The sequence below is a fragment of the Arachis stenosperma genome, chromosome 9 (assembly GCF_014773155.1).
Source record: "Arachis stenosperma cultivar V10309 chromosome 9, arast.V10309.gnm1.PFL2, whole genome shotgun sequence".
Taxonomy (NCBI): domain Eukaryota; kingdom Viridiplantae; phylum Streptophyta; class Magnoliopsida; order Fabales; family Fabaceae; genus Arachis; species Arachis stenosperma.
Window position 1 is genome coordinate 63,303,089 of NC_080385.1, and position 22,382 is coordinate 63,325,470.

Below are 22,382 nucleotides of genomic sequence, written 5' to 3' on the forward strand. Positions count from 1 at the left end.
GAGTAATTGCTGATTAAGCTCAACAATCTGTTCTTAAGGATTAGGATCAGTAGTTACTGCCATAGCTTCTTCTTTTGTAGAGGACTCACTGCTTGAGTATAGATGTTGATTTCTAGCAACAGTATCTATGAGCTCTTGAGCCTCTTCAATCGTCTTCCTCATATGTATAGATCCACCAGTTGAGTGGTCTAGAGACATCTGAGCTTTTTCTGTAAGCCCATAGTAGAAGATGTCTAACTGTACCCACTCTGAAAATATTTCAGAGGGGCATTTTCTTAGCATACCTCTGTACCTCTCCCAGGCATTATAAAGAGATTTATTATCCTCTTGTTTAAAGTCTTGGATGTCCAGCCTTAGTTGTGTCATCCTTTTTGGAGGGTAAAATTGATTCAGGAATTTGTCTGATAACTGTTTCCATGTTTTTATGCTTGTTGTGGGTTGGTTATTCAACCACCTCTTAGCTTGATCTTTTACAGCAAATGGAAATAGTAATAATCTGTAGACATCCTGATCCATCTCTTTATCATGTACTGTGTCAGCAATTTGTACGAACTGTGCCAGAAACTCAGTAAGTTCTTCCTGTGGAAGACCAGAATACTGGCAATTTTGCTGCACTATGATAATGAGTTGAGGATTTAGCTCAAAGCTGCTTGCTTTAATAGGAGGTATACAGATGCTACTCCCATACGCAGCTGTAATGGGGTTAGCATATGACCCCAGAGTCCTTCTGGACTGCTCAATTCCACTTAGGTCCATGATGGAGAAAGGGAAATGATATGGATTCACAAGTAAAGTATAAAATATTTTTTTTAATTAGGAATGACCGAAAATAATAAAATAAAATAGAAGAGAAAATAAAAGAAAATTTCGAAAACTAAAAGAAATAAAATCAAAGCAAATTGAAAACTAAATTAATTAATTAATTAAAAAAAAATTTTAGAATTAACAATTAAAAAGATATGATTGAAAATTATTTTGAAAAAGATATGATTGAGAAGATATGATTGCAATAAAAAAAATGATTGAAAAGATATGATTGAAGAAATTAAAAAGATTTGATTTTTGAAAAAGATTTGAAAAAATCAATTTTTGAAATTAAAATTTTGACTTGACTAAAAAAAATATGATTTTGAAAATCTTTGACTAATTTAATGTAAAATTTCGAAAATTATGAGTAAAATAAGGAAAGAATATTTTTTTGATTTTTAAATTTTAATGAGGAAAGAGAAAAACAACAAAAGCCACTAAACTTAGAAATTTCAGATCAAAACAAAGAGAACAAACAAGAAAACTTTGAATGTCAAGATGAACACCAAGAACACTTTGAAGATCAAGATGAACACCAAGAACAAATTTTTTTTTAAATTTTTTTAAGTGAATAAAAGCACAAAAGACACCGAACTTAAAATTTTTAGAAAATCAAACACAAATTTTCGAAAATTTAAAGGAAAACACAAAGAAGACACCAAACTTAGAATTTTTAAAGATCAAGAAAGGACTAAGAACATGCAAATTCGAAAAATTAAAAGAAAACAAAAGCATGCAATTGACACCAAACTTAAAATATGAAACTAAACTCAAATAAAAGACTCTAAACCAACAAAAATAAAACAGTCCTAATCTAAGCAACAAGATAAACCGTCAGTTGTCCAAACTCGAACAATCCCCGGCAACGGCGCCAAAAACTTGGTGCACGAAATTGCAATCACACTTTTTCAATTCCGCACAACTAACCAACAAGTGCACTGGGTCGTCCAAGTAATACCTTACGTGAGTAAGGGTCGATCCCACGGAGATTGTCGGCTTGAAGCAAGCTATGGTTATCTTGTAACTCTTAGTCAGGATATCAATAATTCTCAGGTTTAATTGTGAAAAGTGGAAGAACATGAAATAATTACTTGTTTTGCAGTAATGGAAAATAGGTTGAGGTTTTGGAGATGCTCTATCTTTTGAATCTCTGCTTTCCTGCTATTTTCTTCTTCATGCACGCAAGGCTCCTTCCATGGCAAGCTGTATGTAGGGTTTCACCATTATCAATGGCTACCTCCCATCCTCTCAGTGAAAATGTTCAACGCGCTCTGTCACAGCTCGGCTAATCATCTGTCGGTTCTCAATCAGGTTGGAATAAAATCCAGTGATTCTTTTGCGTCTGTTACTAACGCCCAGCCCTTAGGAGTTTGAAGCTCGTCACAATCATTCAATCCTTGAATCCTACTCAGAATACCACAGACAAGGTTTAGACCTTCCGGATTCTCTTGAATGCCGCCATCAATTCTAGCTTATACCACGAAGATTCTGATTAAGGAATCCAAGAGACATTCACTCAATCTAAGGTAGAACGGAGGTGGTTGTCAGGCACACGTTCATAAGTGAGAATGATGATGAGTGTCACGGGTCATCACATTCATCAAGATGAGGAACAAGTGATATCTTAGAATAGAAGCAAGCGTGATTGAATGAAAAAATAGTAGTAATTGCATTAATCCATCAAGATACAGCAGAGCTCCTCACCCCCAACCATGGGGTTTAGAGACTCTTGCCGTAGAAGGTACAATATGAAACATGTAAAGTGTCATGAGGTCCAGATACAATGTCAAAAAGGTCCTATTAATAGTGAACTAGTAACCTAGCATATACAGAAATGAGTAGATGACGTAAAAATCCACTTCCGGGGTCCACTTGGTGTGTGCTTGGGTTGAGCATTGAAGCTTTCATGTGTAGAGACTTTTTCTGGAGTTAAACGCCAGCTTTTGTGCCAGTTTGGGCGTTTAACTCCAATTTTTGTGCCAGTTCCGGCGTTAAACTCTGGGAATTCTGAAGCTGATTTGCAACGACGGTTTGGGCCATCAAATATCAGGCAAAGTATGGACTATTATACATTGCTGGAAAGCCCAGGATGTCTACTTTCCAACCCAATTTGGGGCGCGCCAATTGGGCATTTGTAGCTCCAGAAAATCTAGTTCGAGTGCAGGGAGGTCAGAATCCAACAGCATCTGCAGTCCTTTTTCAGCCTCTGAATCAGATTTTTGCTCAGGTCCTTCAATTTCAGCCAGAAATTACCTGAAATCACAGAAAAACACACAAACTCATAGTAAAGCCCAGAAAAGTGAATTTTAAATAAAAACTAATAAAAACATACTAAAAACTAGCTAAAATATACTAAAAGCATACTAAAAACAGTGCCAAAAAGTGTATAAATTTATCCGCTCATCAGAGAGAAAGAGGGATGTAAAGACCAACAATGATGATGATAAGGAGTAAAGCAAGTAAACCTCAAAAGGTTGTATCGTTAAGTGATTGTCTTATATTTAAAACTACTATGATTGAAAGTGTTATTGTACCCCTGTTTGTCTGCTTAGTATGTGATGACTGCACATCATGTACCATTTTTCTTATCTAAAAGGGCCATAAAAAGAGCATAATATCATTTAATCAATACAATTTCATGAACCAAATGATATATATTATGGTACATTGCTTTGAAATGGGTTTGTGCTGAATTTTAGGTGAAAAGAGCAATAAAAATGAGGAAAAACACAATGGGGGTGCCACTTGGAATCTGGGCGTGGCACGCCAAGCTTTTGAAGCCGATTCTCATCAATGGGCGTGCCACTTGGTGTTCTGAGCAGGGCACGCCAGGCAAACATTCCAGCAAGAGAGATTGAAGATTTCAACATGGGTGTGCCACTTGATATCGAAGGCGTGGCACGCCAACCTTAATTATGATTTAGGCGTGCCACTTGGAGCTTTGGGCGTGGCACGCCAAGTTTGTGAGGCCAAGATCTCGAAGAGGGCGTGCCACTTGGTGATATGGGCGTGGCACACCAGGCTTAAGTTTTGGAGGAGTTATTTTGAGCCCCACTATGGGCGTGGCATGCCAAGAAGTGGGCATGGCATGCCGGGGCATATGCCAGCCTGACCTCCTCTCATTCAAATGAAAATATCTTGAGTAAATAAACTCCAGATGAAGTGATTCTAGTGCCATTAGAAAGTAGACATCTGAAGCTTTCCCAACATATATAACATTATATAATGGATACTGGAATTGAGGAAGATATTGACCCCAAAATCACAAGAAGAAAAACACATCACTGCAGAGTTACCAACCTGACCTCTTAATCTTCAATGGAGCATAACTTGAGTTGTAGAGAACCAAATGAGGAGATCTTGGTGGCGTTGGAAGCTTACATCAAGAGATTTCCAACGATATATAACATTTTATGGTGGACATTAAAACTAGAGGTAAAAAAGGCCATTATTTTAGCATTACAAAACCTGGGCGTGCCACTTGATATCGAAGGCGTGGCACGCCAACCCCTTTCATACAATGGGCGTGCCACTTGGAGTCTTGGGCATGGCACGTCAGTTCAAATGGCCAGAGAGGAGATTTTAGTGCATCATTGAAGGCGTGGCATGCCAATTTTGGGCATGGCACGCCAGTTGCACAACATATGGGGCATGGCACACCAGAAGTGGGCGTGGCACGCCGGGCTACTTGACAGACTGACCTATCCATCTTCAAATGGGCATAACTTAAGCTACAGAGGTCCAAATGAGTTAATTTTAAAGGATTTAGAAAGCTAACATCTAGGGCTTTCTAACAATATATAATACCTTATAGTAGACATTCAATTTAAGGCCCAATCAACTTTATACTTTCAACGTTGCAAAGTGGGTCATACTCCAAAGGGCAAAATCAAGTGGGAGTGGCACTTAAAACCACACGCCAACTTCTTCCTGCGGCCCCCAACCTTCAACCAAGTCCACTCCAACTCTTATTCAAGCCACAATTGTCAACCAATCAAGGCCACAAGAAGCATCTAGAATAGTTTATTTTCATTTCATTGTAATTTGCTTTTAATTTCATTTAAGTTTGTAATTTAGGAGAGCCTATATAAAGGCCTTAGTTTCATAGAATTAGAGAGCAATCTATTAGGCTGGAAACATTTGGAAGAGTGAGCCTTCGGACCCTCTTTCCCACCATTCTCTTCTCCTCTTCCATTTTTTTACTTGTAAATATTTTAGTTATGAATTACTAACTCTTTCCATTGGGAAAGAGAGCTCTATTGTTTTTCAATGGATTTATTGTTTTTATTCTTCTTCTTCTCCTCATCTCTCTTTGATTTACTAGAAGGGATTTCGTTCTTCAATCTAGCATTCAATTATCTTGCAAAAGAGATTGAATGTATTTGGGTTTTATGGGAACCTTGGAAGAGGAATCATAAAACCATGCTTGAAATCCTTTCTCACACTTGAGTAGGATCTGGGTTTTGGTGTTTGGATATGGTGACATATAATCCTCCCTCTACTTGGACCTATGAGGATGTGTGGTATAATCAGGGAACAAGCTTCATCTCTTCTTATGAGCAATTAGACCAAGGAATTGGCTATTGATCAAGATTTGAGAGATTAAGTCACCAAGGAATTGGGGCTCAATCAATCATGATTCCCAAGAGGTCAATGAGTTGCATGATTGAAGATGAGATGCAATCAATTAATCCAGAGAATGCAATATCTCTTGATCCCAATATTTATTTTATCTTTATTTCTTTTATTTACTTTATAGTCATTTACTTTTTTGCACTTTACATTTCTAGCACTTTACTTTCTTGTACTTTACTTTCTTTGCCATTTACTTTCTTGCACTTTCTTGCGTTCCTTTACTTTCATGTTATTTACAATTCCTTGTTGCTTATCATCCAATGGTGCTTGTCTAACTAGGCTAGTTAATCAACTATTGCTTGCTTAATCCAATTAATCTCTGTGGATACGATCCCACTCCATTGTGGGTTATTACTTGATGACAATTTGGTGCGCTTGCCAAAGAACGGATTCATTATATGTGGGTAGTAAATTCCGGCCCATCAAGTTTTATGGCACCGTTGTCGGGGATTAATTGTGATTAACAAACTACCGGTTGGTTGATTACCTAGATTAGACATTTTTTCCTTTATTTTTTGTTGTTTTTGTCATATAATTTCTTTTAATTTTCTATTGCTAGTAAGGTGTTTGTGTTATTGCCTCACTAAGAATTCCTCATCTTTGACAATGGGGATTCCAATTTCTTTTGGTGATTATTGTTTGAGACAGAGCATTTTGCAAGAAAAAATGGAGTCCACCTCACATTTTGATCAATCATGTCATATGGGATATTGCCCACCACCACAAAATGATTCTAGTCATTATCCTAGTGTTGGCTGGAAATATCACCAAAGAATGATAGAGTATAGGTAATCAAATAAAATGGAATACCTCTCCCATAGCCACAAAATAGTTCATATTGTTATAATAACTACCAAAATTTTGGTTGGGATTTTAATGCTGCATACCCTATTCATCAAGGACTATCACCCCGTAATCGTCCAACCTATTCACCTCCACAAAATCTTCTCGAAGTTGCAATAGAAGAACTCTCCAAGAGATACCTCTTCATTGCCCAACTCAGTGAGTTCTTAAAGCAAAATGTAAGAGAGGTGATTGAAGATATATAAATCTCAAGGAGAAATCAAGAAGAGCAAATGAGACAATTGGCATAACATTTTGTTGATGAACCAACCAATGTCTTCCCATGGCCAGGGGAAGAATATCATGCCATCAGTCTAAGGAGTGGAGAAGTGCTTAATGAGGGTGAAAATGAGGAATCGGTAGAGCAAGAGAAAGAGATCCTTGTATTAAGTGAGCCATCATTCCAAGATATTCTTGATAAAGAGGATACTCTAACCATCTCACAACACACAAGTGTTGAAAATAAAGAAGTAAAGGCAATCAACCAAAGCACTGGAATAAAGATTATGACCAAGAAACAAATGACTATATCCATGAAAAAGAGAGGGTCAAAGAACAATACAACCCTTACTCCAACAAGCAAGTTCACTCAAGCTAACAACAAAAGAAAGCTTGCTGGGAGGCACTCAAAACAGGGGGCATCATGCTTCTCCTCTACTCCTCTGAGGTCATTTCTATTAATCAATTGGAAAAAGAAGAAGAAAGTTGAGAATAACATGTCAAGCTAATGAATTAAAAGAGCGCTTGTTGGGAGGCAACCCAACCGTAGGTAACATTTTTCTTTCCTTGCTTTGTTTACTTTCAATAATTTAGCATATGATTGCATTATAAGTTTGGTGTTGCTATGCAACAATTTGATTTTCAATCTTTTCGGATACTTGCATCAATTCCAAGAGAAAGTGTCACACTAAGTTTGGTGTGCCACTTATTTTTCTATGCAATATATCCAATAACACCCTTTTGGTTATGCAATCATATTGTCTCTGTCTTTACTTCTTGTGCCCTTATTGTATCCTTATCTTTATTTGCTTGAGCACATGCATTACTCACATTCCATTATTTAAGACATTCATGACTTATCATAAACCCCATCACCACTGTTTTATTTATTGCTTGAGTACAAGCAATCATTCTAAGTTTGGTGTGGGAAGGGGAAGAATAGGAGGAAAGTCACAACAACAATGAAGATGAACTACAAGGTGGTAAAGTTTCTTTTCCTCTTATTTGTTTTCAGTATATTTAAATTGCATGATTGTCTTCTATTTTCTCTGTATGCATGTGTGTTGTGAGTAAGCATAGCTTGATTGTTGAATTGTAACATGTGCTATGTTATCATAATTACCATCTTGAATTTTGTGAGTTCAAAGCAATTTAGATTCATGATCATAAACAAACAAAGTAATTAAAGAAGAAGTTAGCATGAGCATATAAGTATTAGAAAGTTAGCATGACAATTGTTGCTCAATTGCATTTGAATTTGTTTAATTGAAGTTTTCATCTAGGACATTTTATGAAATTTTTGAAATCATGAAAACCTTGAAGAAGCAAATTGCAAATAAGGGAAGAAAAAGAAAAGGGAAAGAATGAGAAAGCTGAAGGCCCTGAGTACCAATGACAATTCATTTGTTAAGTACTTGTGGTGTTTATGTATAAAGCAAAAAGCTTGAAAACAAAACACTTAGAGTCAAGGCTAGGCTCAAGTGCAAAGCATTCTCTCAGAGCTCAATGCTTTGAGCATTAATGATTAGAGAGTAAAGAAAAGAAACAAATGAGCTTAAAGAGTCCTCTAATTAAATGCTTGTGGTGCTTATGTATCAAGTGGTAATACTTGAAAACAAAGCATTTAGACTCGTAGCTTTCAACACATGGTGCAAAGCATCCAAAAAGTAAGCTAAGAAAAGAACGAAAAGCTTGTTCAAGGAAGGAACATAAAGAAAAGATTTCATAAAATGAGCTAGATAGAAGCATCAATCATTTGAATCTCTTTTGTGATTGTAGCATGCATAAGAAACTAGCCAACCATGAACATAAAAATTGCTACTCTTCCCACCTTGATTTGTCAATCTTTATTGCATGATTCTTTGTTTGCTTGAGAACTGATGCCAGGGCATCTTGGCTAGTTTTACTAGCCATTTTTTGTATGCTTTAGGTTGGTTTCATGCATTTTCTTAGGAAATAATCAAGTATTTGGTTAAAAATGTAATCATACCATGATTCAAGCAAACATTGTGAATTTTGAATGATTTCATAAGAATTATGCATGAATTGAATGATAAAATAGATGATGCATGATCTCATGATTAAGAGCAAGACTTTGATGCACTTTATTTGATTGATTTCAGGTAACAAGAGGTAGAGAAGAGCCACGTTAGTTGCTACGATAATGCCACTAACGTGGCCATTAACGTGGAAGGAAGGAAAGTTTGCAATGTTAATGGTAAAGTTAACACCACTAACGTCTTCGAAGGTCATCTTAGCCCACGTTAGTTGCCCCGTTAGCGCCACTAACGTGGAAGAGAGGAGAAGCCCCAACATTAGTGGGGGCATTAACTTTGAAGAAGGAGAGCATGGAAAGTTAGTGGCAACGTTAACGCCACTAACTTTAGCAAAGCAAAGGAAGACTCACATTAATGGCCACGTTAGTTACACTAACGTAGACCATTAACATGGAAGGGGGGTTTGTAGCGTTAGTGAAAAAGGTGAGTGTCACTAACACCCTCGAGCCTTGGCATGTCTACGTTAAGGGCCACGTTAGTTACACTAATGTGGACACTAACGTGGGCAAAATCTCACCTGGCAACCTGACCATGCATTCTTCAAATAAGAATAACTTGAGCCACAAAGCTCCAAATGAGGTGATTTCAATGGCATTAGAAAGTAGGAATCCAGAGATTTTCAAGAATATATGACATTACATGGTGGACAATAAATTTGAGGGAGAAAACCTGCTCCGAAAGTGCAAAGATGAACATGGTATCAACCTGTAGTAAGGCCAGGTGACCTCTTCACCTTCCAAGAAATGCAACTCGAGCTGTAGAGCTCCAAATGATACGATTTTAATGGCGTTGAAATATAGACATCCCGGGTTTTCCAACAATATATAATAATATGGGGGTGGACATTAAGTTTGAGCTCTAGAACCTGGCAATATTAATCCCCTGAACGCTGACGTTATTGTGGCTAACTTTTCCAATAACGCCAGTGACTATGCCAGCGACCTTGTCCACTTCAAAGGAGCATAACTTCAGTTATAGAAGTCCAATTGAGGTAATTCTAGTTGCGTTAGAAAGCTGACATTCAGAGCTTTCCAATAAAATATAATACTTTATAGTGGGCATGAAATTGGAGCACAAATAATAGGCATCTTTTAAGTCCCAAAAATACTACTAGGTAGTAAGTGTGACGTTAGACTCACTAACTTCAGCACTAATGCCACACATGTAGCGTTAGTGTGGCTAACAGTGGCACTAACGATTAGCACCTAGACCTCAACTTGATTCACTTCTCTTTTAAGGACCACCCAACCACAAGGAAGCAAGCCCACAATTCTCAACCAATCAAGGCCACAAGAAGCATCTAGAATAGTTAATTTTCATTTCATTGTAATTTACTTTCAATTTCATTTGAGTTGTAATTTAGGAGAGCCTATATAAAGGCCTTAGTTTCTACATTCAACGCATTGGAGAGACAGGATTGGAGGGAGGATTGAATTGGGGATTGAAGAGGGGTCTTCGGACTCCCTCCCCTCACACACTTCTCCTTCTTTTTCTTTTCTTAGTAACAGTTTAATTTCAATTTGTACTTTTCAATTATGAACTTTGAAGTTTCAATTTCAATTTGAATCTTCATCTTTATTTTTTCTACACTTTCTTTCTTTTCTGTTTGAGTAGAGCAATGAACAACTAAACTCCTTTTTCATTGGGTTAGAGAGCTCTGTTGTAATTTGATGGATCAATTGTAGTTTTTATTCTTCTTCTTCTTTCTTTTCTCTTGATTTTACTAGAGAACTTTCGATCTTCATCCAATTAGTTAGCTATCTTGGAAGATAAGCTCTCCATAATTAGATCTCCTCTGAACCTTAGAAGAGGAATGAGGAGATCATGCTAGAAATGCTTTCTCATTTTGGACCAAATTGGGGTTTGGATGGATATAGTGACATATAATCCTACTAACACTTTGATTTGGAAATACATGTGGTATAATCAGTGACCATACTTCATCTCTTCCCATGAGCAATTAAATCAAGGAATTGGGCAATTGTTCAAGCTTAGAGAGATTGGGTTGCCAAGAAATTGGGATCCAATCACCTAAGATTGCCAAGGAGATCAATGAATGCATTGATTGAGGAAGATATGAGAATGAACTTGATCCGGAGGATTGCAATATCTTTTGATCCCAATATTCATTTTATTTCTTACATTTACTTTTCTTGCCATTTTACTTTTCTGCACTTTATTTTGCTTTCTTTACTTTTATGCCATTTACATTTACTTGTTACTTATCGCTCCAATATGATTCGTCTAACTAGGATAATCAATTAACCATTGATTGCTTAATCCGTTAATCCTTGTGGGATTCGACCTCACTCTATTGTGAGTTTTTACTTGACAACAATTCGGTATACTTACCGAAGGGAAATTTGTTGAGAGACAAGTTTCGGTGCATCAAGTTTATGGCGCCGTTGCCGGGAATTAATTGTGATTAACAAACTACCGGTTGATTGATTTACTAGATTAGACATTTTTCTTTTGTCATCGTTTTCTTTTGTTTCTTTATTTTCTTTTGCTAACTAACTGTTTGTGATATTGACTCACTGAGAATTTCCTCATCTGTGACAAGGGGAATTCCAAATCTCTTTTATCTTGGTGATTGTTGTTTGGTACAGAGTATTTTGAAGAAAAATGGAGTATAGATCATCTTTTGGTCAATTAAGTTACATGGGATACTTCTCACCACCACAAAATAATTCAGGTTATTATGATAATGGTGGTTGGGAATATCAAGAAGATGAAATGGGGTGCTTCCCAGAGTCACAAAATGGTCCATATTTTGATGACTTTGATCACTACTCAGGCTGTTCCTGGGAAGATCAAAACCAAAGAAATTTCACTTATTCACACCCCATTCATCAAGAGCCATCATCCTTTAATTATTCAACCTCACTTCCTAGCTTTTCGCATCAAAATCCTTCACTACTTGGACATGCCTCAACACAAAATTCCTTCTCACATCCATATAATTCATCTCACCACTCACACAATTCATTCCATTACACACAAAATTCTTCTCACAGTCCAAAAAACCCACATCATTACCCACAAAAGTCATACCATTCTCTAAACATACAACCACAAAATAACCAATTCTATTCACAAAATATCCACCCTCAACCTCCAAATTCTAACCAGTTGTACACCCTTCTCTCGAGGATAAGCTATCAAGGATAGAGAACCTATTGGCAATTCTCTTGGAAGAATCTAAGGACATGAGGACTTTCAAAGAGGAAGTAAAATCTATTATGCAGAACTGGGGGGCTACCCTTAAGAAGTTTGAGGCACAAGTTGGATATCTATCAAAGCAAATTACTACCCACAATTCTCTCAGTGGTACCATGGCAAACCCAAAGAAGGAATCAGAAGAACAAGAAAAGGAGGCACCCATACCAAGTGAGATTTCTATGAAGAAGGAGGAGGTTATGAGAGTATATAAGCCCAAAGCTCTATACCCACAGAGGCTAGTAAGGGTGACAAAGGAACATGGAAACTCACTCCCAAAAGGCTCAATGCAACACCATGCAGAAGAAAGGGAGGAAGTCAATCAAGGGAGCCCACATTACTCTAATGATACAGAGAGTTACATAAAGTGTGAGTTCATTGAACCACCAATTCAAGAAGCTCTTGATGAAGAAGACACTCCAACTATCATACAACACCCAAGTTCTAAAATCAAGGTGGTGAAGGCAATCAACATGAGCACTAATAAGAGGATCGTGACCAAGAAAAGAAGGACAATATCCATGAAGAAGAAAAGGTCAACCAAAAGCCATCCCACCCCTATCCCAACAAGCAAGTTTCCTCAAGCTAACAACAAAAGAAAGCTTGCTGGGAAGAGGCACTTAAAACAAGGGGCATTAACTTGCTCCTCTTTCTTCTTGAGGTCATTCCTCTTAACAAACTGGAAGAAGAGGAAGAAAGTCATGAACAACATGTCAAGCTAATGACATTAAAAGAGCACTTGTTGGGAGGCAACCCAACCGTAGGTAACATTTTCTTTCCTTGGTTAGTTTACTTTCAATAAATTGACATATGATTGCATTTTAAGTTTGGTGTTGCCATGCAATAATTTGATTTTCAATCTTCACTGGGTACTTGCAACATTCTAAATTGAGAGTGTCACACTAAGTTTGGTGTTGCCACTTATCTTTCATGCAAGGTACCAATCACACCACTTATTAATACAATCACATTGTCTCTGTTTTACTTCTTATGCCTTTATTGTATACTTAATATTGCTTACTTAAGCACATGCATTACTCACATTTCATTGCGTAAGACACTCATGATCCATCATAGACCCCATCAACACTGTTTTAATTGTTGCTTGAGTATACGCGATCATTCTAAGTTTGGTGTGGGAAGGAGAAGAATATGAGGAAAAGGACAACAACAATGAAGATGAACTACAAGGTGGTAAAGTTCTTTTTTCCTTTTACTTATTTCCAGCACTTTAAATTGCATGATTGTCTTCTATTTTCTTTGTATGCATGTGTGATTACTCCTTGTGAATAAGCATAATTTGATATTTGATTTGTAACATGTTGCTATGATATCATGATTATCATCTTAAATTTTACTTGCACCCAATATCTCTAAGAATGCAATAAGGAAATCATTCTTTTGAAAGGAAAATATTGAAGAATTTTATAAATCTTGGGGCAAGCAAAAGATTAAGAGGAGCGGAGGTTCTAATTGTATGATTGTGTATTGAGGTTGCATGTTTGTGAAAACTTGCAAGGGAGCTCATAGACAAGAAATGAAGTTTTGAGAATTATTATGGAATTCCTCAAACATCTATTGATCCAAGAAGCAGTAACAAAAGAAAACAAAAGAAAAAGAAAAACAAAGAACAAGCTCAAGGCTCTGAGCATCAATTACTAGGAAGAAAAAGAAAGAAACAAGAACTCAAAGAGTTATTGTCCTAGTTAAATGCTTGTGGTGGATTTGTATCAAAGAGAGAGGCTTGAGCAAGTAAATCCTAAGGGGTACTGCAACACCTAATACCTTAGACCAACTAGTTTGGGAGTATTGATTGAAAGCTTATCTTAAAAAGCCGCTTTTATACATGACACCTAGAGTCGAGGCCAAATTCCACAAAGAAAGAAAAATGCTAGAAAATAAATGCTGCTTCAAGGTAACAATCTATAAAGAGGATTCCATAATATCATTTGAATGAAAGTCCTAAGATCTAAGACTTCCAAAATGTAAGGACTAATGAGCACTGGAATCCTTGCATAAGCACACAAATTAGAGTTCACCCTACTGTCACTTATTCACTTCACCCACTAAGGCATCATAAGCAAATCTTCAATACATTCCAATTAAGAGAATTCTTTGTGCATAGTTCTTTTCTTGCTTGGGGACAAGCAAAATTTAAGTTTAGTGTTGTGGTGTCAGGGCATCTTGGCTAGTTTTACTAGTCATTTTTTGGTTTCATGCATTTTCTTAGGAAATAAGCAAGTATTTGGTTGAAAATGCAATCATACCATGATTTAAGCAAACTGGTGGACAAAATTGTGATCATCAACAATGGCTCTGAAGACTTTGTGCTCTCAAACATGAATCACACTTTGTCACAACTCCGCACAACTAACCAGCAAGTGTACTAGGTCGTCTAAGTAATACCTTACGTGAGTAAGGGTCGATCCCATAGAGATTGTTGGTATGAAGCAAGCTATGGTCATCTTGTAAATCCCAGTCAGGCGGATTCAACTGTATTAAGAAATTATAGTATATGCGAAGGAATAAAATAGTAAATAGTTACTCATATAATTCAATAGTGAGAATTTCAGATAGGTGTATGGAGGTGCTGTGTTCCTTCTGAATCTCTGTTTTCCTACTGCTTTTATCCAATCTTTGTCACTCCTTTCTATGGCAAGCTGTATGTAGGGCATCACTGTTGTCAATGGCTACATCCTATCCTCTCAGTGAAAATGGTCCAAATGCTCTGTCACAGCACAGCTAATCATCTGTCGGTTCTCAATCATGTTGGAATAGAATCCCTTGATTCTTTTGCGTTTGTCATCACGCCCAGCAAACGCGAGTTTGAATCTCGCACAGTCATTCAATCCCAGAATCCTACTCAGAATACCACAGACAAGGTTAGACTTTCGGATTCCCATGAATGCCGCCATCAATTCTAGCTTATACCACGAAGATTTTGATTAAGGAATCCAAGAGATATGCACCCGGTCTAAGGTAGAACGGAAGTGGTTGTCAGTCACGCGTTCATAGGTGAGAATGATGATGAGTGTCACGGATCATCACATTCATCATGTTGAAGTGCAACGAATATCTTAGAATAAGAATAAGTCAAATTGAATAGAAAATAGTAGTAATTGCATTGAAACTTGAGGTACAGCAGAGCTGCACACCCTTAATCTATAGTGTGTAGAAACTCCACCATTGAAAATACATAAGTGATAGAGGTTCAGGCATGGCCGAATGGCCAGCCCCCAAACGTGATCAATAGTCTTCATAGATGAATAAATAAAATAAAACTGAGACCAAAGATGTGGTCAAAAGACGACTAATACACTAGTAAAAAGTTCTATTTATACTAAACTAGCTACTAGGGTTTACAGAAGTAAGTAATTGATGCATAAATCCACTTCCGGGGCCCACTTGGTGTGTGCTTGGGCTGAGCTTGATCTATCCATGAGCTGAGGCTTCTCTTGGAGTTGAACGCCAAGTTGTAACGTGTTTTGAGCGTTCAACTCTGGTTCGTGACGTATTTCTGGCCTTTGACTCCAGAATGCAGCATGGAACTGGCGTTGAGCGCCCTGTTTACATCGTCTAATCTCAAACAAAGTATGGACTATTATATATTTCTGGAAAGATCTGGATGTCAACTTTCCAACGCCGTTGAGAGCGTGCAATTTGGAGTTCTGTAGCTCCGGATAATCCATTTCGAGTGTAGGGAGGTCAGATTCCAACAGCATCAGCAGTCCTTTGTCAGCCTTTTATCAGAGTTTTGCTCAGGTCCCTCAATTTCAGCCAGAAATTACTTGAAATCACAAAAAAAACACACAAACTCATAGAAATTCCTGAAATGTGAATTTAGCATAAAAACTAATGAAAACATCCGTAAAAGTAACTAGATCATACTAAAAACTACCTAAAAACAATGCCAAAAAGCATATAAATTATCCGCTCATCACAACACCAAACTTAAATTGTTGCTTGTCCCCAAGCAACTGAAAATCAATTAGGATAAAAAGAAGAGAATATACTATAAATTCCAAAATATCAATGAATATTAATTCTAATTAGATGAGCGGGACTTGTAGCTTTTTGTTTCTGAACAGTTTTGGCATCTCACTTTTTCCTTTGAAGTTTATAATGATTGGCTTCTCTAGGAACTTAGAATTTCGGATAGTGTTATTGATTCTTCTAGTTAAATATGTTGATTCTTAAACACAGCTACTTTTATGAGTCTTGGTCGTGGCCCTAAGCACTTTGTTTTCCAGTATTACCACCGGATACATAAATGCCACAGACATATGACTGGGTGAACCTTTTCAGATTGTGACTCAGCTTTGCTAGAGTCCCCAGTTAGAAGTGTCCAGAGCTCTTAAGCACACTCTTTTTGCTTTGGATCACGACTTTAACCACTCAGTCTCAAGCTTTTCACTTGGACCTGCATGCCCCAAGCACATGGTTAGGGACAGCTTGATTTAGCCGCTTAGGCCTGGATTTTATTTCCTTGGGCCCTCCTATCCATTGATGCTCAAAGCCTTGGATCCTTTTTACCCTTGCCTTTTAGTTTTAAGGGCTATTGGCTTTTTCTACTTGCTTTTTCTTTTTCTTTCTGATTTTTTTCTCCATTTTTTTCGCAAGATTTTGTTTTTCACTGCTTTTTCTTGCTTCAAGAATCAATTTTTTTTATTTTTCAAATCATCAATAACATTTCTCTTAGTTCATCATTCTTTCAAGAGCCAACAATTTTAAAATTCATAACCAACAAGATAAAAATATGCATTGTTTAAGCATTCATTCAGAATACAAAAAGTATTGTCACCACATCAATATAATTAAACTAAATTCAAGGATAAATTTGAAATTCATGTATTTCTTGTTCTTTTGAATTAAAAATATTTTTCATTTAAGAGAGGTGAAGGATTCATGGAATTATTCATAACTTTAAGACATAGTTACTAACTACTAATGATCATGAAGTAGAGACACAAAACATAGATGAACATATAACATAAAAACCGAATAACAGAAAAAAAATAAGAATAAGGAATGAGTCCATCTTAGTAGTGTCTTCTTCTTGAAGGACCAATAATGTCCTTAAGCTCTTCTATGTCCCTTCCTTGCCTTTGTTGTTCTTCCCTTATTGCTCTTTGATCTTTTCTAATTTTATGGAGAATGATGGAGTGCTCTTGATGTTCCACCCTTAATTGATCCACATTGTAACTCAAATCTTCTAGGAAAGTGTTGAGTTGTTCCCAATAGTTGTTGGGAGGAAAGTGCATCCCTTGAGGCATCTCAGGGATTTCTTGATGATGAGCTTCCTCATGCATCTCTTGAGATCCGTGGATGGTCTCTCTTGTTTGCTCCATCCTCTTCTTGGTGATGGGCTTATCCTCGTCAATGAGGATGTCTCCTTCTATGATAACTCCAGCTGAGTAACATAGATGGCAAATAAGATGAGGAAAAGCTAGCCTTGCCATGGTAGAGGGCTTTTCGGCTATTTTGTAGAGTTCAAGGGGGATGACTTCATGAACTTCTACTTCCTCTCCATTCATGATGCTATGAATCATGATGGCCCGATCCACAGTAACTTCGGATCGGTTGCTAGTGGGGATGATGGAGCGTTGGATGAACTCCAACCATCCTCTAGCCACAGGCTTAAGGTCCAGTCTTCTCAGTTGAACTGGCTTGCCTTTGGAGTCTCTTTTCCATTGAGCTCCTTCCACACATATGTCCATAAGTACTTAGTCCAACCTTTGATTAAACTTGACCCTTCTAGTGTAGGGGGGTGCATCTCCTTGCATCATGGGCAAGTTGAATGCCAACCTCACATTTTTCGGACTAAAATCTAAGTATTTCCCCCGAACCATTGTAAGATAATTCTTTGGGTTCGGGTTCTTACTTTGATCATGGTTCCTAGTGATCCATGCATTGTTATAGAACTCTTGAACCATTAAGATTCCGACTTGTTGAATGGGGTTGGTTAGAACTTTCCAACCTCTTCTTTGGATCTCATGTCGGATCTCCGGATACTCATGTTTCTTGAGCTTGAAAGGGACCTCAGGGGTCACCTTCTTCTTTGCCACAACATCATAGAAGTGGTCTTGATGGACCTTTGAGATGAATCTTTCCATCTCCCATGATTCGGAGGTGGAAGCTTTTGTCTTTCTTTTCCCTTTTCTAGAGGATTCTCCGGCCTTAGGTGCCATCAATGGTAATGGAAAAACAAAAAGCTTATGCTTTTACCACACCAAACTTAAATTATTGCTCGCCCTCGAGTAAGAGAAGAAAGAATAGAAGAAGAAGAAGAAAAAAATATGGAGGAGAGGGGGAGAAGTGTATTTGGCCAAGAAGGAGAAGAGAGGGTTGTGTTGTGTAAAAATAAAAAAGAATGGAGGGGTTTATATAGTGAGGGGAGAGGGAGTAGGTTCGGCTATTTAGGGTGGGTTTGGGTGGGAAAGAATTTGAATTTTAAAGGTAGGTAGGGTTTATGGGAAAGAGTAGATGGATGTGAGTGGTGAAGGGGGTAATTGGGAGGAGAGATTGAGGTGATTGGTGAAGGGTTTTTGGGAAAGTGTGTTATAGGATTATTAGGAGGTAAGGTGAGAATATGGTAGGTGGGGATCCTGTGTGGTCCACAGATCCTGAGGTGTCAAGGATTTACATCACTGCACCAATTAGGCATGTAAAATGCCTTTGCATGCAATTCTGGCGTTTAAACGCCGAAGTGATGCATGTTCTGGGCGTTCAACGCCCATGTGCAGCATGTTTCTGGCGTTGAACGCCAATTCCATGCTTGTTACTAGCGTTCAGCGCCAGCTCTCCTCAGGGTGCATTCCTGGCGTTTGAACGCCGGGATGTTGCTTGTTTCTGGCGTTCAACGCCAGATCCATGCTCTGTTCTGGCGTTGAACGCCAGCCAGATGCTCCTTACTGGCGTTTAAACGCCAGTAAGTCCTTCCTCCAGGGTGTGATTGTTCTTCTGCTGTTTTTGATTCTGTTTTTAATTTTAATAATTTTTTCGTGACTCCACATGATCATGAACCTAATAAAACACAAAATAATAGTAAAATAAAAAATAAAATTAGATAAATAAAAATTGGGTTACCTCCCAACAAGCGCTCTTTTAATGTCACTAGCTTGACAGTGGGCTCTCTTGGAGCCACAAAGGTGATCAGGTCAATGTTGTGGACTCCCAACACCATACTTAGAGTTTGGATATGGGGGTTCAACACCAAACTTAGAGTTTGGTTGTGGCCTTCCAACACCAAACTTAGAGTTTGATTGTGGGTGCTCTGTTTGACTCTGTACTGAGAGAAGATTACTGTGCCTCTTTTCCATGTTTATAGAAGAGCACCTGGTGCATGAAATTGTGATCATCAACAATGGTGCCAAAAACTTGGTAGCGCTCTCAAACGTGAATCACACTTTGTCACAACTCCACACAACTAACCAGCAAGTGCACTGGGTCGTCCAAGTAATACCTTACGTGAGTAAGGGTCGATCCCATGGAGATTGTTGGTATGAAGCAAGCTATGGTCATCTTGTAAATCTCAGTCAGGTGGATAATAATTGATTATGGAATTTTGAAAATCAAATAATAGTAAATAAACAGAATATAAAGATAAAGTTACTCATGTAATCCAATGGTGAGAATTTCGGATAGGTGTATAGAGGTGCTGTGTTCCTTCTGAATCTTTGCTTTTCTACTTCTTCCTTCCAGTTTTTTATCATTCTTTTTATGGCAAGCTGTATGTACGGCATCACCGTTGTCAATGGCTACATCCCATCCTCTCAGTGAAAATGGTCCAAATGCTCTGTCACAGCACGGCTAATCATCTGTCGGTTCTCAATCAGGTTGGAATAGAATCCCGTGATTCTTTTGCGTCTGTCACTAACGCCCAGCCTTCAGGAGTTTGAAGCTCGTCACAGTCATTCAATCCCGGAATCCTACTCAGAATACCACAGACAAGGTTAGACTTTTCGGATTTCCATGAATGCCTCCATCAATTCTAGCTTATACCACGAAGATTCTGATCAAGGAATCCAAGAGATATGCGCTCGGTTTAAGGTAGAACGGAAGTGGTTTTCAGTCATGCGCGTTCATAGGTGAGAATGATGATGAGTGTCACGGATAATCACATTCATCAAGTTGAAGTGCAACGAATATCTTAGAACAGGAATAAATCGAATTGGATAGAAAATAGTAGTAATTGCATTAAAACTTGAGGTACAGCAGAGCTCCACACCCTTAATATATGGTGTGTAGAAACTCCACCGTTGAAAATACATAAGTGAAAGGTCCAGGCATGGCCAAGAGGCCAGGAAAGCTCTGGATGTCTACTTTCTAACGCCGTTGAGGGCGCACCATTTGAAGTTCTATAGCTCTAGAAAATCCATTTCGAGTGTAGGGAGCTCAGAATCCAACAACATTAGCAGTCCTTTGTCAGCTTTTTATCAGAGTTTTGCTCAGGTCCCTCAATTTCAGCCAGAAATGACCTGAAATCACAGAAAAACACACAAATTCATAGTAAAGTCCAGAAATGTAAATTTAGCATAAAAACTAATGAAAACATCCCTAAAAGTAACTAGATCATACTAAAAACTACCTAAAAACAATGCCAAAAAGCGTATAAATTATTCGCTCATCAGCACCCTTGGGTCTTAAACACAAGGTAGTCCCTATTCAATTGAAAGACTAGTTCTCCTCTGTTAACATCTATCACAGCTTCTGCTGTGGCCAAGAAAGGTCTCCCAAGGATGATGCATTCATCCTCCTCCTTCCTAGTGTCTAAGATTATGAAATCAGCAGGGATGTAAAGGCCTTCAACCTTCACTAGCACGTCCTCTACCAATCCATAAGCTTGTCTTACTGACTTGTCTGCCATTTGTAATGAGTATATGGCAGGCTGTACCTCAATGATCCCTAGTTTCTCTATTACAGAGAGTGGCATAAGATTTATGCCTGACCCCAGGTCACACCGAGCCTTGTTAAAGGTCATAGTGCCTATGGTACAGGGTATTAAGAATTTGCCTGGATCTTGTCTCTTTTGAGGTAAAGCTTTCTGAATCCATGTATCTAGTTCACTAATGAGCAAGGGAGGTTTACCTTCCCAAGTCTCATTACCAAACAACTTGGCATTCAGCTTCATGATGGCTCCTAGATATTGAGCAACTTGCTCTCCAATCACATCTTCATCCTCTTCTGAGGAAGAATAGTCTTCAGAGCTCATGAATGGTAGAAGGAGATTTAGTGGGATCTCTATGGTCTCTATATAAGCCTCAGATTCCTTTTGGCCCTCAATAGCGAACTCCTTCTTGCTTGAGAGACGTCCCATGAGGTCTTCCTCATTGGGATTCACGTCCTCCTCCTCCTCCTTGCATTCGGCCATATTGACTATGTCAATGGCCTTGCACTCTCTCTTTGGATTTTCTTTAGTATTGCTTGGGAGAGTACTAGGAGGAGTTTCAGTTACTTTCTTACTCAGCTGGCCCACTTGTGCCTCCAAATTTCTAATGGAGGATCTTGTCTCACTCATGAAACTTAAAGTGGCCTTTGACAGATCAGAGACTAAGTTTGCTAAATTAGAGGGGCTCTGCTCAGAATTCTCTATCTGTTGCTGAGAAGATGATGAAAAAGGCATGTTATTGCTGAGCCTGTTTCTTCCACCATTATTAAAGCCTTGTTGAGGCTTTTGTTGATCCTTCCATGAGAAATTTGGATGATTTTTCCATGATGAATTATAGGTGTTTCCATAAGGTTTACCCATGTAATTAACCTCTGCCATTGCAGGGTTCTTAGGATCATAAACTTCTTCAGAAGCTGTCTCTTTAGTACTGTTGGATGCATTTTGCCATCCATTCAGACTTTGAGAGATCATGTTGACTTGCTGAGTCAACACTTTGTTCTGAGCCAATATGGCATTCAGAGCATCAATTTCAAGAACTCCCTTCCTCTGAGGCGTCCATTATTCACGGAATTTCTCTCAAAAGTGTACATGAATTAGTTATTTGTAACCATGTCAATAAGTTCTTGAGCTTCTGCAGGCGTTTTCTTTAGGTGAATGGATCCACCTATAGAATGGTCCAATGACATCTTGGAAAACTCAGATAGACCATAGTAGAATATATCTAATATGGTCCATTCTGAAAACATGTCAGAAGGACACTTTTTGGTCATCTGCTTGTATCTTTCCCAAGCTTCATAGAGGGATTCACCATCTTTTTGCTTGAAGGTTTGAACGTCCACTCTAAGCTTGTTCAGTTTTTGAGGAGGAAAGAATTTATCCAAGAAGGCCGTGACCAGCTTATCCCAGGAGTCCAGGCTATCTTTAGGTTGAGAATCCAACCATGTTCTAGCTCTGTCTCTTACAGCAAAAGGGAAAAGCATGAGCCTGTAGACTTCAGGATCTACTCCATTCGTCTTAACAGTCTCACAAATCTACAAGAACTCAGTTAAAAACTGGTAAGGATCTTCAGATGGAAGTCCATAAAACTTGCAGTTCTGTTGCATTAGAGCAACTAATTGAGGTTTCAGCTCAAAATTGTTTGCTCCAATGGCAGGAATTGAGATGCTTCTTCCATCAAACTTGGACATGGGTTTAGTAAAATCACCAAACATCCT

The 22,382-nt window shown here is 38.2% G+C and overlaps 1 non-coding gene across 1 annotated transcript; it reads left to right on the forward strand.

Annotated features, from left to right (window-relative positions):
- The first annotated feature begins 21,912 nt into the window (after positions 1–21,912).
- On the forward strand, positions 21,913–22,016 carry LOC130953501 (small nucleolar RNA R71). Its single transcript, XR_009075671.1, has one exon. It is a non-coding gene; the product is annotated as a small nucleolar RNA R71 (small nucleolar RNA).
- Positions 22,017–22,382: the final 366 nt, after the last annotated feature.